This window comes from Capsicum annuum, chromosome 11 (assembly GCF_002878395.1).
Source record: "Capsicum annuum cultivar UCD-10X-F1 chromosome 11, UCD10Xv1.1, whole genome shotgun sequence".
Classification (NCBI taxonomy): domain Eukaryota; kingdom Viridiplantae; phylum Streptophyta; class Magnoliopsida; order Solanales; family Solanaceae; genus Capsicum; species Capsicum annuum.
The window spans coordinates 224,358,136-224,370,912 of NC_061121.1; the positions used below are offsets into that span (position 1 = coordinate 224,358,136).

Consider the following 12,777-nt stretch of genomic DNA (forward strand, 5'->3'; position numbering starts at 1 on the left):
CCTGAATCATTTATCGGAATCACTGCAGGATTTGCCATACTGCTTGAATTCACAATTGAATCAGGACTTGCTAGATCATCCTGAGCTTCATTGAACTGGCTTCGCTGGTGACTATCATATGATGAATCATTTTCTTTGTTTTCATTAATTGCGTGACCTTCTTCAACATCTTCCTCCACACATGTTCACTCTATAGTTTTTCCGATATATGATTCCATATGTTTGAGAGGGTGCATCCTGGCAAGATTGATTAATACTAACCAATTGGCCACCCTTTTATATATTAATCCCACTCGAAGAATCCCTAGTTAGAGAATTCATTTTGCTACCACGTGAATTTTTTCTTAAAGGAGAGGGGAGGAGTTGAAGAGTATATATGGACGAATTAAAACTAATTACGTGTCAAACAACCATAGCTAATCCATGAAAGCAGAAAATAATGTCAATAACAAGACTAATGAAACTTTGTTTCTTTCTTCAAGATTTCACAATTAAACAAAAGCTAAAAACGACGTAGGTAAGAACGACAAGAACATAATGAGCACAACTTGAAGATCAAATAACTAATTTTGAAGAAAAAATAAAGGTTCAAATTCTTATATAATTAATGGTGGGGAGTTCCTCATCAGTGTTTTTGTCAATGAAGATGGTTTGATAGATGGTACCAGCAATGGCACCACCGACGAATGTACCAAGCCAATAAACCCAATGGTTGGTCCATATCTTACTAATTACAGCTTGACAAAAGGACATAGCAGGGTTCATTGCTGCACCAAAAGCAGTACCACCAGACAAGATGTTGGCACTACATATGAGACCAATTGCAATTGGGCCAATAATTCCCATTTTACCCCTCTTGGGATCAATTGTAGTTGCATAATATGTATAAACAAGCAAGAAAGTCAATATTATCTCGTAAAGAACTGCATACCATGGTGATGCTGGGTGTGCGGTTACTTCCTGCATCATATTAGTTGTGAATTTAATTAGTTAATATAATATATATAACCCTATTTATTGAGTCTAGTTCCCGAAAAGGAAATATCAAATATAATACCCCTATTTCGATTTGTTTATCCTATTTTGACTTGACACAAAGTTTAAGAAAGTAAAAAAGACTTTTGAATCTAGCATTGTCGTCTTAAAGTAAAGATATGTTAAATATATCAAAACATACTATAATCTTGTGGTCTTAACATGATATGTGGAAGATTGAAATTAAATAATTCCTAAAAAGGAAAGAAGTATTCTTTTTAAAAAGAACTAAAAGAAAAGTAGAACAAACAAATGAAGTAAAACTTAATTCATAGTGAAATTTTTCACTATTTATGTGCCTTTTAAAGTTATTTATAACTAAAGAGTCTTGCTATAATATATTGACTTCAGTATTATTTTGTGGTTATAAATGAGGAGCCTTGTCAATAATCAAAGATAGATTAAAGACTTAAATTGAATGTGAGTTAAGCTTCTGAGGTTTTTGCAAGGGAAAGGCCAAAATTTTATCCATGTACTGTACTGTATATCCCAAGTTATTCAGTTTTTCCCATATATAGTTGTAATATTGGTTCAATCATTCTCTTGTTATTAACACACCCTCATACAAAAATAAATGGACTCCATGTGTTCATATTCTATAAGAAAAATATCCAAATTGCTCGTCAACATTATTATGGTTTAAATTACCCTCATGTTAGAATTCGGTTAGGTCTCAATGGCAAAAAAAAAAAGACATTGTCCTAGTATAGCATTGTAATACTAGACCAAAAGTTTAACGCATGCAAAGTTGCTTAATTTCGATAATATAAATGCACTTTTTTTTTCTATTTTGAAATTATGGATATTCAAAATTTAATACTTATAAATTATTTTTTTATTGATTCCACGCATATTGAAAGTTACAGGTTTGCCCTTGACGATAATTTAGTTGTATGTTTTAGTTAAACCCACATGATTCTTTTCCTTTTCAAAACCCTCAAAGTTATGTCTAATTGCTGGATTACACTACTTGCGAAGTGCTTGGATAGTGAGTAGCATTACCAAACCATTAGCAGCAAATTTGAGGAGATAGATAGCCGATACAGATCCAAGTAACTGAGCAATCCAATATAAAATACTCCTAACAAAAGTAATGTGTCCACCCACAAAGGCACCAAAAGTGACAGTAGGGTTCACATGACCTCCCGATATGTTTATGTTAGAGCATGTGGAGTTTTGATGATACACATAAGAATGAAACATGTGGTAAAAGTTGTTCCATCCAACTGAACCAAGGCCACCTGCAGATAAGTTATTGATATGATGACCTGGCTTACAAACAGAAGTGGATAACATTTATCATATTAGAAGTTGAGTTAAAAAAGAAAACTTGCATAAGTTGAGTGAAAAACAAGAAGTGTAGAAGTTGAGTTGAACAAGGAGTCTTGAAGAAGAAGAAAAGAGGAATCCTATTGAAAGAAGAAGAGAGGGGCGGCAAAGAGGAGCAGGAAACTATCTGGAGTCCTATTGAATACAGAAGTTGATATCAATTGAAGGACTCCATGAGATAGGTGCTTAAATACAAGAAATAAATTCAAAAGTAGTGTCAAGCACTAAAAAAGCATATCAACAATCATCATATCAGTTCTCTTACTTGAAGAAAGAACCCGATATCTTACTCGGCAAGTTGTAGAATTTGTGTAGTGAGTAGGTTCTTTGAGTTGTAATAAGTCATTGTTTTAGTCTCAGTGATCTATAAACTGAGTTAGGAATTGTGTCTTCAAGTTTGGAAACTCGAAGACTTGGGAACACTTATCTTGGGAAGATTTGTGTTTTTTAGTAGTAGGAGTTAGAAGTTTTAATTCCTAGTTTACAAGAAGTCTTGTAATTTTGTTGATTGTTGAGGCTCAAGTATTATAGTGAAGTTAGGTTAAATCTTGTATAGGTACAGGTCGTGGTTTTTTACACCTTTCCTGAGCCAGGTGTTTTTCACGTAAAAATACTGTGTTCAGTATTTACTTCTGTGAACCACGTTTACTGACATGTTCCACAGATAGGCAATTAGTAGGGCTCGTACTCTTAACAAGTGGTATCAGAGCGCCAAGTTGTCTTAAATAAGGCTAGTACCTAAGAAAAGATCACTATGATGAATTTCGCACCTCCTACTGGTCACAGTGAAAGTCAGTCAACTACTAGACCTCCACTCTTTGATGACTCTTATTTTATCTGGTGGAAAGCAAGGATGGAGATATTTATTCAAGGGGAAGATTATGAATTATAGGACAGGATTACTGATGGTCCCACTATTCCAATGAAGACGGTTAATGGTGAACAAGTCAAAAAGATAAGGAGTGAATTTACTCCTGATGACTTATTGGCCTTGAAGAAAAATGCAAAGGCTAAGAACATCTTAGTTTGTAGACTAGGACCTGCTGAATACAACAGAGTATCCACTTGCTTTACTATTAAGAAAATTTGGGACGCGCTGGTAAATGCTCATGAAGGCATGTCTCAAGTAAGAAAACTCAGGATCTCTCTTTTTTTTACTGAGTATGAGGCATTCAAAATGAAGGAAAATGAAACCCTGTATGAAATGATGACAAGGCTTACCACTTTAACAAATGAGCTGACTTCCTTAGAAAAAGTCATCTCTGAGAAAGAACAAGTTGAAAAGGTTCTGATGGTATTACCCAAATCAAAATGGAATGTCAAGATGACTGCAATCATGGAGGCTAATAAGGATCTTGAAGGTATGACTCTGGATGAACTAGTAGGGAACCTAAGGACTTATGAAATGGAAGTTGATGGAGTCAAAGAATGAGCAGCTCCTGAGAAAATCTTGGCATTGAAAGCTTCTGATAGTAATGGGGAATTTGAACTTGATAAAGAGCAAGTTGCCTTCATAACTAAGAACTTCAGCAAATTCTTCCAAAAGAAAAAGGGAATAAGTACTAAGAAATGTTCCAATGATAATCCAAATGGGTGCTACAAATGTGGCAAAATTGATCATTAGATTAGGGATTGGTCAGTCTGGGAAATAGAGTGGAAGAATGAAAGGGTTGAAAAGAAGATGAAGGCAAAACGAAAGAAGGAGCATGCAATGATAGCAGCCTAGGGATCAGATTCAGATGAAGATGAAGTTGATAAAAATGTATTCATGGCCCTTGGGGATTCAGATTTGGATGAAGAAGATGAGGATTCTGAGGTAAGTATACTTGAACTTAAAGAAAAGATGAAATTGTTCTCAAAGCCATAACTTATTTTCTTGATGAGTGCATTGATTGATGATTTCTAAGAGTTAACCTGTGATAGGGATGAATTGTTCAACAGTCTAGCAAGTCTTAAATTTGATCTCATTGATTTAAAGGCTTTCTCAGACACAGTTGACAAGGAAAATTGCAGTCTCAAGAAACAGGTTGTAGAACTTGAGATTTCAAATAACAATCTTAGGTATGAAATTCTCAAATTAACTCTCACTGAAAGTGGGAAGAAGGCTATGAGTAAAGAACAAGAAGATGCTAAACTTGAGCTTGTAAAATACAAACAAGAATGCCATGATTTAACTGAAAAAATAAATAGGTTGAGTCAGGAAATTACTAAACTAAAATTGGATCTTGAAAGGGCAAACAGGTGGAAAAACTCCTCTAGAATTGTTCACAAATTAAGTGAGAAAAATTTCAATAAAAAGGCAGGTTTGGGATTCCACAAAAGTTTTGATGAACCAGAAGATTTATGTTACATTTGTGGAAACCTTGGACATTCCACCACTGAATGTCCAGTAGCTGCAAAAAGCAGATTAAACAGTCAAAATCTGGCTAACAAATCTTCTCAGATCAAAAGAAACAAAACCAGTTCTGGTCAGAGAAACAAGTTGCACTACATGTTGCCTGCGTGGACTAAGAGAATTTTAATTCATCCTTTCACTCATAAAATAGGACCCAAGCTTGTCTGGATTCCTAAGGCTAACCTTTGAATTTTTTTTGCAGGAGAAAGTGAAAGGAAGCAAAAGATACTGGTATTTAGACAGTGCTTGCTCAAGACACATGACTGGGGATAAGAAAAAGTTTCTTTTACTCTCCAAAATAAATAGAGGAGAAGTTTCCTTTAGTGATGGAAAAAAGGGAATCATAATTGGAATTGGAAAGATTGGCTCATCAGATCAAAAGCATTGGAGGATGTTTATCTTGTAGAAGGATTGAAGCATAATCTGCTGAGCATCTCACAGCTGTGTGATAAAGGTAATAAAGTTATTTTTATAGCTGCAGGAGTCAAGGTAAAAAAGATGGATACTAAAGAGATTGTGCTCACTACAAAGAGATATAAAAATATATACAAAGCTGACATCATGGCACTACCAGGACCTGAACTGACTTGTCTGAGTGCTATAGAAAATGATCCCCTCCTTTGTCATAGAAGACTTGGTCATGCAAGTCTGAAACAACTAAACATACTTTCATCCAAAGGCATGGTATTGAGATTACCTAAGACCAAGTTCAAGAAAGAAAATCTATGCAGTGCATGTGTAAAGGGAAAGCAGGTAAGATCCTCTTTTAAGTCCAAGAACCATGCTAGCACAACCAAGTGCCTTGACCTAGTTTATGTAGACTTATGTGGACCTATGACACTTCAAAGCAGAGGTGGAAAAAGGTATGTATTTGTAATTGTTGATGACTATTCCAGGTTTACTTAGACTTTATTTCTAGCCTCTAAAGAAGATGCCTTTGATGTATTTGAAATCTTCATTAAAAAGATTGAAAAGAAAGTAGGTGCTTCTTTACTTTCTATAAGGTCTGACCATGGTTCAGAATTTGAGAATGTAAAATTCTTAAAATACTGTTCAACAAATGGTATAGATCACAACTTCTCATCTCCTAGAACACCACAACAAAATGGAGTGGTGGAGAGGAAAATAGAACTTTGGAAGATATGACTAGAACAATGATGATTGCAGCAAATGTTACTAAAAACCTTTGGGCTGAGGCAATAAGTATTGCAGCATATATCATAAATAGATGCATGATGAGACCTTTGTTAGAAAAGACTCCCTATGAATTACTAAAAGAAAGCCTAACATCTCTCACTTTAGAATCTTTGGATGTAAATATTTCATTCATAATCATAATAGAAAAGATAATTTGGGAAAATTTGATGCTAAAAGTGATGAGGGAATCTTCTTAGGATATTCACTCAACAGTAAAGCATATAGAATTTTAAACAACAGAACAAACTGTGTTGAAGAAAACATGCATGTGATCTTTGATGAATCCTGTGTTAAGAATAACCTGCAGGAAGAAAATGATGCTGAGGAACAGGTTGCACAACCCGGTTCATTGACTGAAGCTATCAAACTTGAAGGCACTTCAACAGGGGGAATTGAAGCTGAAGGCACAGTGACAGGGGGAACTGAGCCACCAACTACCCCAGATCAAAATACTATCAGTGATCCTAGTAGCTCACTAGGCTTAATTCCAAAAGGGTACAAATATTAAGGATCACATCCCATAGAAAATGTTCTCACTGAACTCACCTCTGGGATTACTACAAGATCTGGACTAAGAAGTATGTGTGCTTTCAAGGCATTCCTGTTAGAAATAGAGCCAAAGAAAGTAACTGAAGAATTGCTTGATGTTGATTGGATTATAGCTATGCAAGAAGAACTGAACCAGTTTGAAAGAAGCAAAGTGTGGCACTTGGTTCCACTTTCAAAAGATAGATCAGTAATTAGAATTAAGTGGGTGTACAGGAATAAAGTTGATGAGCATGGAACAGTCATAACAAATAAGGCAAGGTTGGTGGTCCAAGGATATAAATAAGAGGAAGGAATCAACTTTGACGAGACTTTTGCTCCTGTAGAAAGATTGGAAGCTATAAGATTACTTGTTGTATTTGCTGCCTACAAGGAGTTTATACTTTATCAGATAGATGTGAAAAGTGTATTTCTTAATGGGTTTCTCAAAGAGGATATTTATGTCAAGCAACCTCCAGGATTCAAAAGCAAAGACTTTCCTGATCATGTGTATAAACTGGATAAAGCTTTGTATGGGCTGAAACAAGCACCTAGAGCTTGGTATGAGAGGTTGTCAAAGTTTTTATTGGAGAATGGTCATTCCATAGGTATAATTGATAATACCCTGTTCTTAAAAACTAATGAAAAAAATTTGTTAATTGTGCAGGAATATGTGGATGACATTATATTTGGATCAACTAATATGAATATGACTCATGAATTTGCAAAACTCATGAGCGGTGAATTTGAGATGAGCATGAAGGGAGAACTAAATTACTTTTTTGGGTTTACAAATAAGACAATCAGCATCAGGGACAATGATCCACCAACAGAAGTATGTCAAAGATCATCTCAGAAGATTTTCCATGAAAGAAGCAAAGGAGATCAGTACTCCTGTTCTCACTGCCACAAAGCTGGACATGGATGAAATAGGTTCAGATGTAGAGCAAAAAATGTATAGAGGTATGATAGGATCACTCATATACCTCACTGCAAGTAGGCCTGATATTGTGTTTAGTGTAGGGCTATGTGCCAGGTTTCAAGCTAAGCCTAAGAAGTCACATCTAAAATCAGTGAAAAGAATCTTTAGATACTTGAAAGGAACAAGTGATCTTGGATTATGGTATCCCAAAGGTAGTAACTTTGATTTGGTAGGATACTCTGATGCTAATTATGCAGGATATCTGGTGGACAGGAAAATCACTATAGGTATGGCACACTTCTTAGGATCATGTTTAATTACCTGGTCCACAAAGAAGCAAAATTCAGTTGTTTTGTCCACTGTTGAGGCTGAATATATAGTTGTTGGGTCTTACTGTGCTCAGTTGTTGTGGATTAAACAACAACTTTTGGATTTTGGTATAGATGTTGGTTGTGTTCCCATTTTTTGTGATAATACAAGTGCCATTAACATAGCTAAAAATCCTGTTCAAACTAAAAGAACCAAGCATATTGATATTAGACATCACTTTGTTAGAGATAATGTTGAAAAAGATCATATATCAATTATGTTTTGTTCAACTGAGGAACAAATTGCTGACATATTTACTAAGGTCTTGAGTACAGAACATTTTGAAAGAAACAGGTTAGCCTTGGGGATGATTAAAATTGTATAAATCCCCCCAATAATTAATTAGGAAAGACTGTACTTAAGTGATAGTTGATTAATTCAGTCTTACACATTTAGTTGGGTATCCTAATTCTAAGATTTTAGAGTAAATTAACTCAGCTATGTGTTGATTTTGCAGATAGGAAGAACCATCAAAGCAAATTTTGACCATTGTTTACACAGTTCAGGTATAATTTTCACTTATTCATGATTGCATAAGAGAGAAATAAGTTTCTTTTCTTGGTCCCTTCTGTTATATTTAAATCGCTAAAACTCCAAAAGTCATCTGCCTCAAAAAGCTGCCAGTCTTTTCCCATCAGTTCATACCCCTTCATCATTATGTTTTTATCTAAATCCTTTCCTCACACGATTCAAATTCCTCTAAATCACTCTTAAATACTTTTTTTCTCTTTTCTTATTCCCTCTACACCTTCATTACAATAACACAAAAACCTTCTGACTCAGTAGCCATGGATTCTTCATCATCTTCTTCATCCTCTTCACCTGACTCCTCTACTCAACCTAATCCAGATCTTGACTATGATTTTGCTTTTGATACTCCTGCTGACAAGGCCTTCCTGTCAGCTCAAGTTCTCCACTTTCAAAAATGTAAGTTGGCTAGGGGTAGAGTTGTCACTGGTTTTGGAGGTCCTAATATAGATGTGTTGCTTACTAAACTGAATGCTCAGGGGTGGTCACACCTGTTTCTTCAAGGTGATTATCAAAGAAAGTTTGAGAAAGCTGAAGTATATGAATTTTACAATAATAGAGTTGTTGTTGGGGAGATGTTCTCCACCACTGTTAATGGTAAAACCATAAATCTCTACCCTGCTAATCTGAGTAGAATTTTACATGTTCCTACTGGGGGTTGGGGTCATTATGTGAAAGGTGCTTGGCCTCCTCTTGATAACCTTACTTCAGCTATTAATATTTCTAGAAAAATCTCTAGAAATCCTTTCCTTTTAACTCATATAACGGTTCTCAAGAATGAGATATCTCCTCTTCATCAGTTCTATTTTAATGTGGTTCATAAAATGATCCTTCCTAGACAGGAAAGGAGAACAGTAGCAAATTTTCTTGATCTCACCCTAATGGAATTGGTAGACTCTCAGACTCTAATTGATCTTCCTGCACTAATCATTAAACACATGCAAAGGGTTTTAATTCAAGATTCAAATGGCCATGCTTTGCCATATGAGTTCAGGCTTTCCCCTATTTTTGAGGACTTTCATATTCCTGTTAAAGTATGGTCATTGCAGACCACAAAGAATGTCATTGGGTCTGTGAACCTTGCTATGTTGCCTGCTGCTATGAGGAGTGTTGATAATCCTATGCAAAGGCTGAGGAATGCCCTTGTTGCCAAGCAAAGTGAGGTGGATGTGGCACAAGCTGCATTGGAAGTTGCTCAAACTACTTATGAGGAGGAGAAATAGGTCCTTCAAGCTCAAATTGCCTCTCTCACAGCCCTTTTGGAAAAAGAAAGAGCTGAAAATACAGATATCATTAAGAAGCTGACCTCACTTATTCCTTCTTCCTCATCCACTTAAGCCCTCTTAGTGTCCTTAGGCATCTTTCATTCCTACTTTTTGGTTAAGCTGGTTCTCTCTTATTATTTATCATGGGATGATGATCATTGTATTATGTTCTATTAATGAAATGGTCTCTTTTTGTTTTATGTGGCTCACTTCTGTTTTATTGATACATTGTTTGTTTTTTGCTCTAATGTCTTCATGTTTTAGTGATAGCCCTAGTGGCCATGAATTATAATACTTGTTTCACTCATTGGTCCGATTTTTTTATGATGTCCAAAGGGGAAGAACAGATTATACAATGCTTATAACTCAAATGACTGATCTGTGTTTCATTTTGTTTTCTTTACTTAACTTCTTGGTGAGTATGTCAGGTTTGTGGTATGATACTGCTATGTTTGTCATTATCAAAAAGGGGGAAATTGTTAGAGCATGTGGAGTTTTGATGATAGACATGAGAATGAAACATGTGGTAAAAGTTATTCTATCCAACGGAACCAAGGTCATCTACAGATAAGTTATTGATATGATGTTCTGGCTTACAAACAGAAGTGGATAACATTTATCACATAAGAATTTGAGTTGAAAAATAAGACTTGCATAAGTTGAGTGAAAAACAAAAAGTGCAGAAGTTGAGTTGAACAAGGAGTCTTGAAGAAAGAGAAAAGAGGAATCCTATTGAAAGAAGAAGAGAGGGGCGACAAAGAGCAGCAGGAAACTATCTGGAGTCCTATTGAATACAGAAGTTGATATCAATTGAAGGACTCCATGAGGTGGATGCTTAAATACAAGAAACGAATTCAAAAGTAGTGTCAAACACTAAAAAAACATATCAACAATCAGCATATCAGTTCTCTTACTCGAAGAAAGAACCTGATCTCTTACTTGACAAGTTGTAGAATTTGTGTAGTGAGTAGGTTCTTTGAGTTGTAATAAGTCATTGTTTTAGTCTCAGTGATCTATAAACTGAGTTAGGAATTGTGTCTTCAAGTTTGGGAACTCGAAGACTTGAGAACACTTATCTTGGAAAGATTTGTGTTTTTGTAGTAGTAGGAGTTAGGAGTTTTAATTTCTAGTTTACAAGAAGTCTTGTAATTTTGTTGATTGTTGAGACTCAAGTATTATAGCGAAGTTGGGTTAAATCCTGTAGGGGTATAGGTCGTGGTTTTTTACAACTTTCCTGAGTCGGGTGTTTTCCACATAAAAACACTATATTTACTTCTGTGAACCACGTTTACTAACTTGTTCCACGGATAGGCAATTAGTAGGGCTCGTATTCTTAACAGTTCAATCCCACTGCAACGGCCACAAATAGAGGAAATCCATGGGATATCTATATTGCAATCATCATAACGGTTGTCTCTTTGGATATCATTAACTTGCCTGTAAAACATACCAATATTGTGTTATACCAAATGCCAAAAAAGCGTAAATAAACTTTTACATGATCATCAAGTCGCCAAGATAACTACATATATCTACTAATAATAAGTGAAATCAATATCCCAATAATTAATATATTTAACTAAAAATTATAACAAACAAAATTGCATATATAACATAAAGTTAATATAAATATATGTGTGCATGTGTATGTTCATATATAGAAAATGTACATCATCAATATATTTGTTAAAATATTATTCTAAAGTACCAAACTGGTTAAACTTACTGAATAATATAACACAGCCTTCAGCAGGAAAAACATAAAATATCATGCAAAAGAATTCAGCTAGGGCTGCCTTGAGGGCATCGGGCTTGATAGCCTCTCCCAAACTTCCTATGGCAATTCTTGAAAGGGAAAATAAACTATATAAACTTATTAGATTAGTTATTACAATTTATAGCAAAACTTTTAAGTTTTCAAGTTATAGCAACTTTCATCTTAAAAAAATATATAAAAAAGTTTTTTTTTCTTTTGTTGAAAATACAGAAAAGCAATTACTGAAAAAGGAAAATTAATATTTAATACAATTAATAGACAATCTATCTTCCTTAAAAGTAGTTAACCTTAATTATTGATATTTATCCATCCCCAAATCTCTCAAACCATTATTTATCTTCCTATTTTAATGCTTGCATTAAGAGTTTCCAACTTCATACACTGCTTGCCACTTTTTACATGATTTTTCTTTACCAACAAACAAAAAACGCATTCTATGTTGATTACAATTTGATAGAAAAGCAAAAAACAAGTATTTCTTTAGATAAAAAATATGAATTCTGTTAATTTGCATTCAATCATGATTCGTCATGGAGGGAGATGGGATTCTTCAGGTTTGTTAATTTTTTTACCCCTTCTAAACGAATTTAAATATCTATTTTTTGCATTTTTGCAATTATCTGTCGTTATTGTATAAACAAGAAAAATGAGGGAGCAATTGTGTGTGTTGGGCGACAGTGTTCTAACGAAAAGAATGAACAAAGGAGAAAGCTATTTTTAAAAGATTGTGTTCGTTTGATCGGGATAAGTCCAGATTTTGAAGAATTTGAAGAAGAACGTGTGGATGTAATTTGTGATGTAACGAATATCAACATAGCTGTAAAACAGACTTACAAGGATAAACAAACACTAGCTAATGTTATGGAGTTGCATGCATTTATGAAACAGTTCTCTTATCGAACTAAAAGGTCAAGTGGTAGCAGGTAAAAACGTTTGTGTTTTTTTTGTGTGTATTAAATTGAATAGTAAAGTTGTATGTTAAGTCGAAATATGATTTTTTTTTTGTAATATTTCTTTTTTTACTTTAACGGCTACTATTTGGTTTGTGTGGTAGAGGACTGTACTTGGTTTCTTCGTTCTTCCAGAATTAACAAATCAAATATTTTTAAAATAAGAAAGTATTGTGACATTCATACATACTCAATAAAGGATCAAGTTTATGCGAGGCGTCAAGGGATGACAAAAGTGGTAGCCAGACTGGTCTTACGTAATTATGTGGACACCAAAAGAATATACACTCCCAACGATATTATTGTTGACATGATGAGGGAATATGTGATTTCATTAGATTATCATCAGGCATGGCGTGCAAAAATCAAAGCAGTTAAAATGTTGCGTGGTGATCCTACCGAGTCATATCAAAAGATACCTGGTTATTTATATATGTTGAAAAAGCATTATCGTGGATCTGTTGTTAGTTGGGAGAAAATCGGAG

General features: G+C 34.6%; 1 pseudogene; it reads right to left on the reverse strand.

The window, feature by feature from the left end:
* Positions 1–455: 455 nt before the first annotated feature.
* Positions 456–11,775, reverse strand: LOC124888987 (annotated as a pseudogene).
* Positions 11,776–12,777: the final 1,002 nt, after the last annotated feature.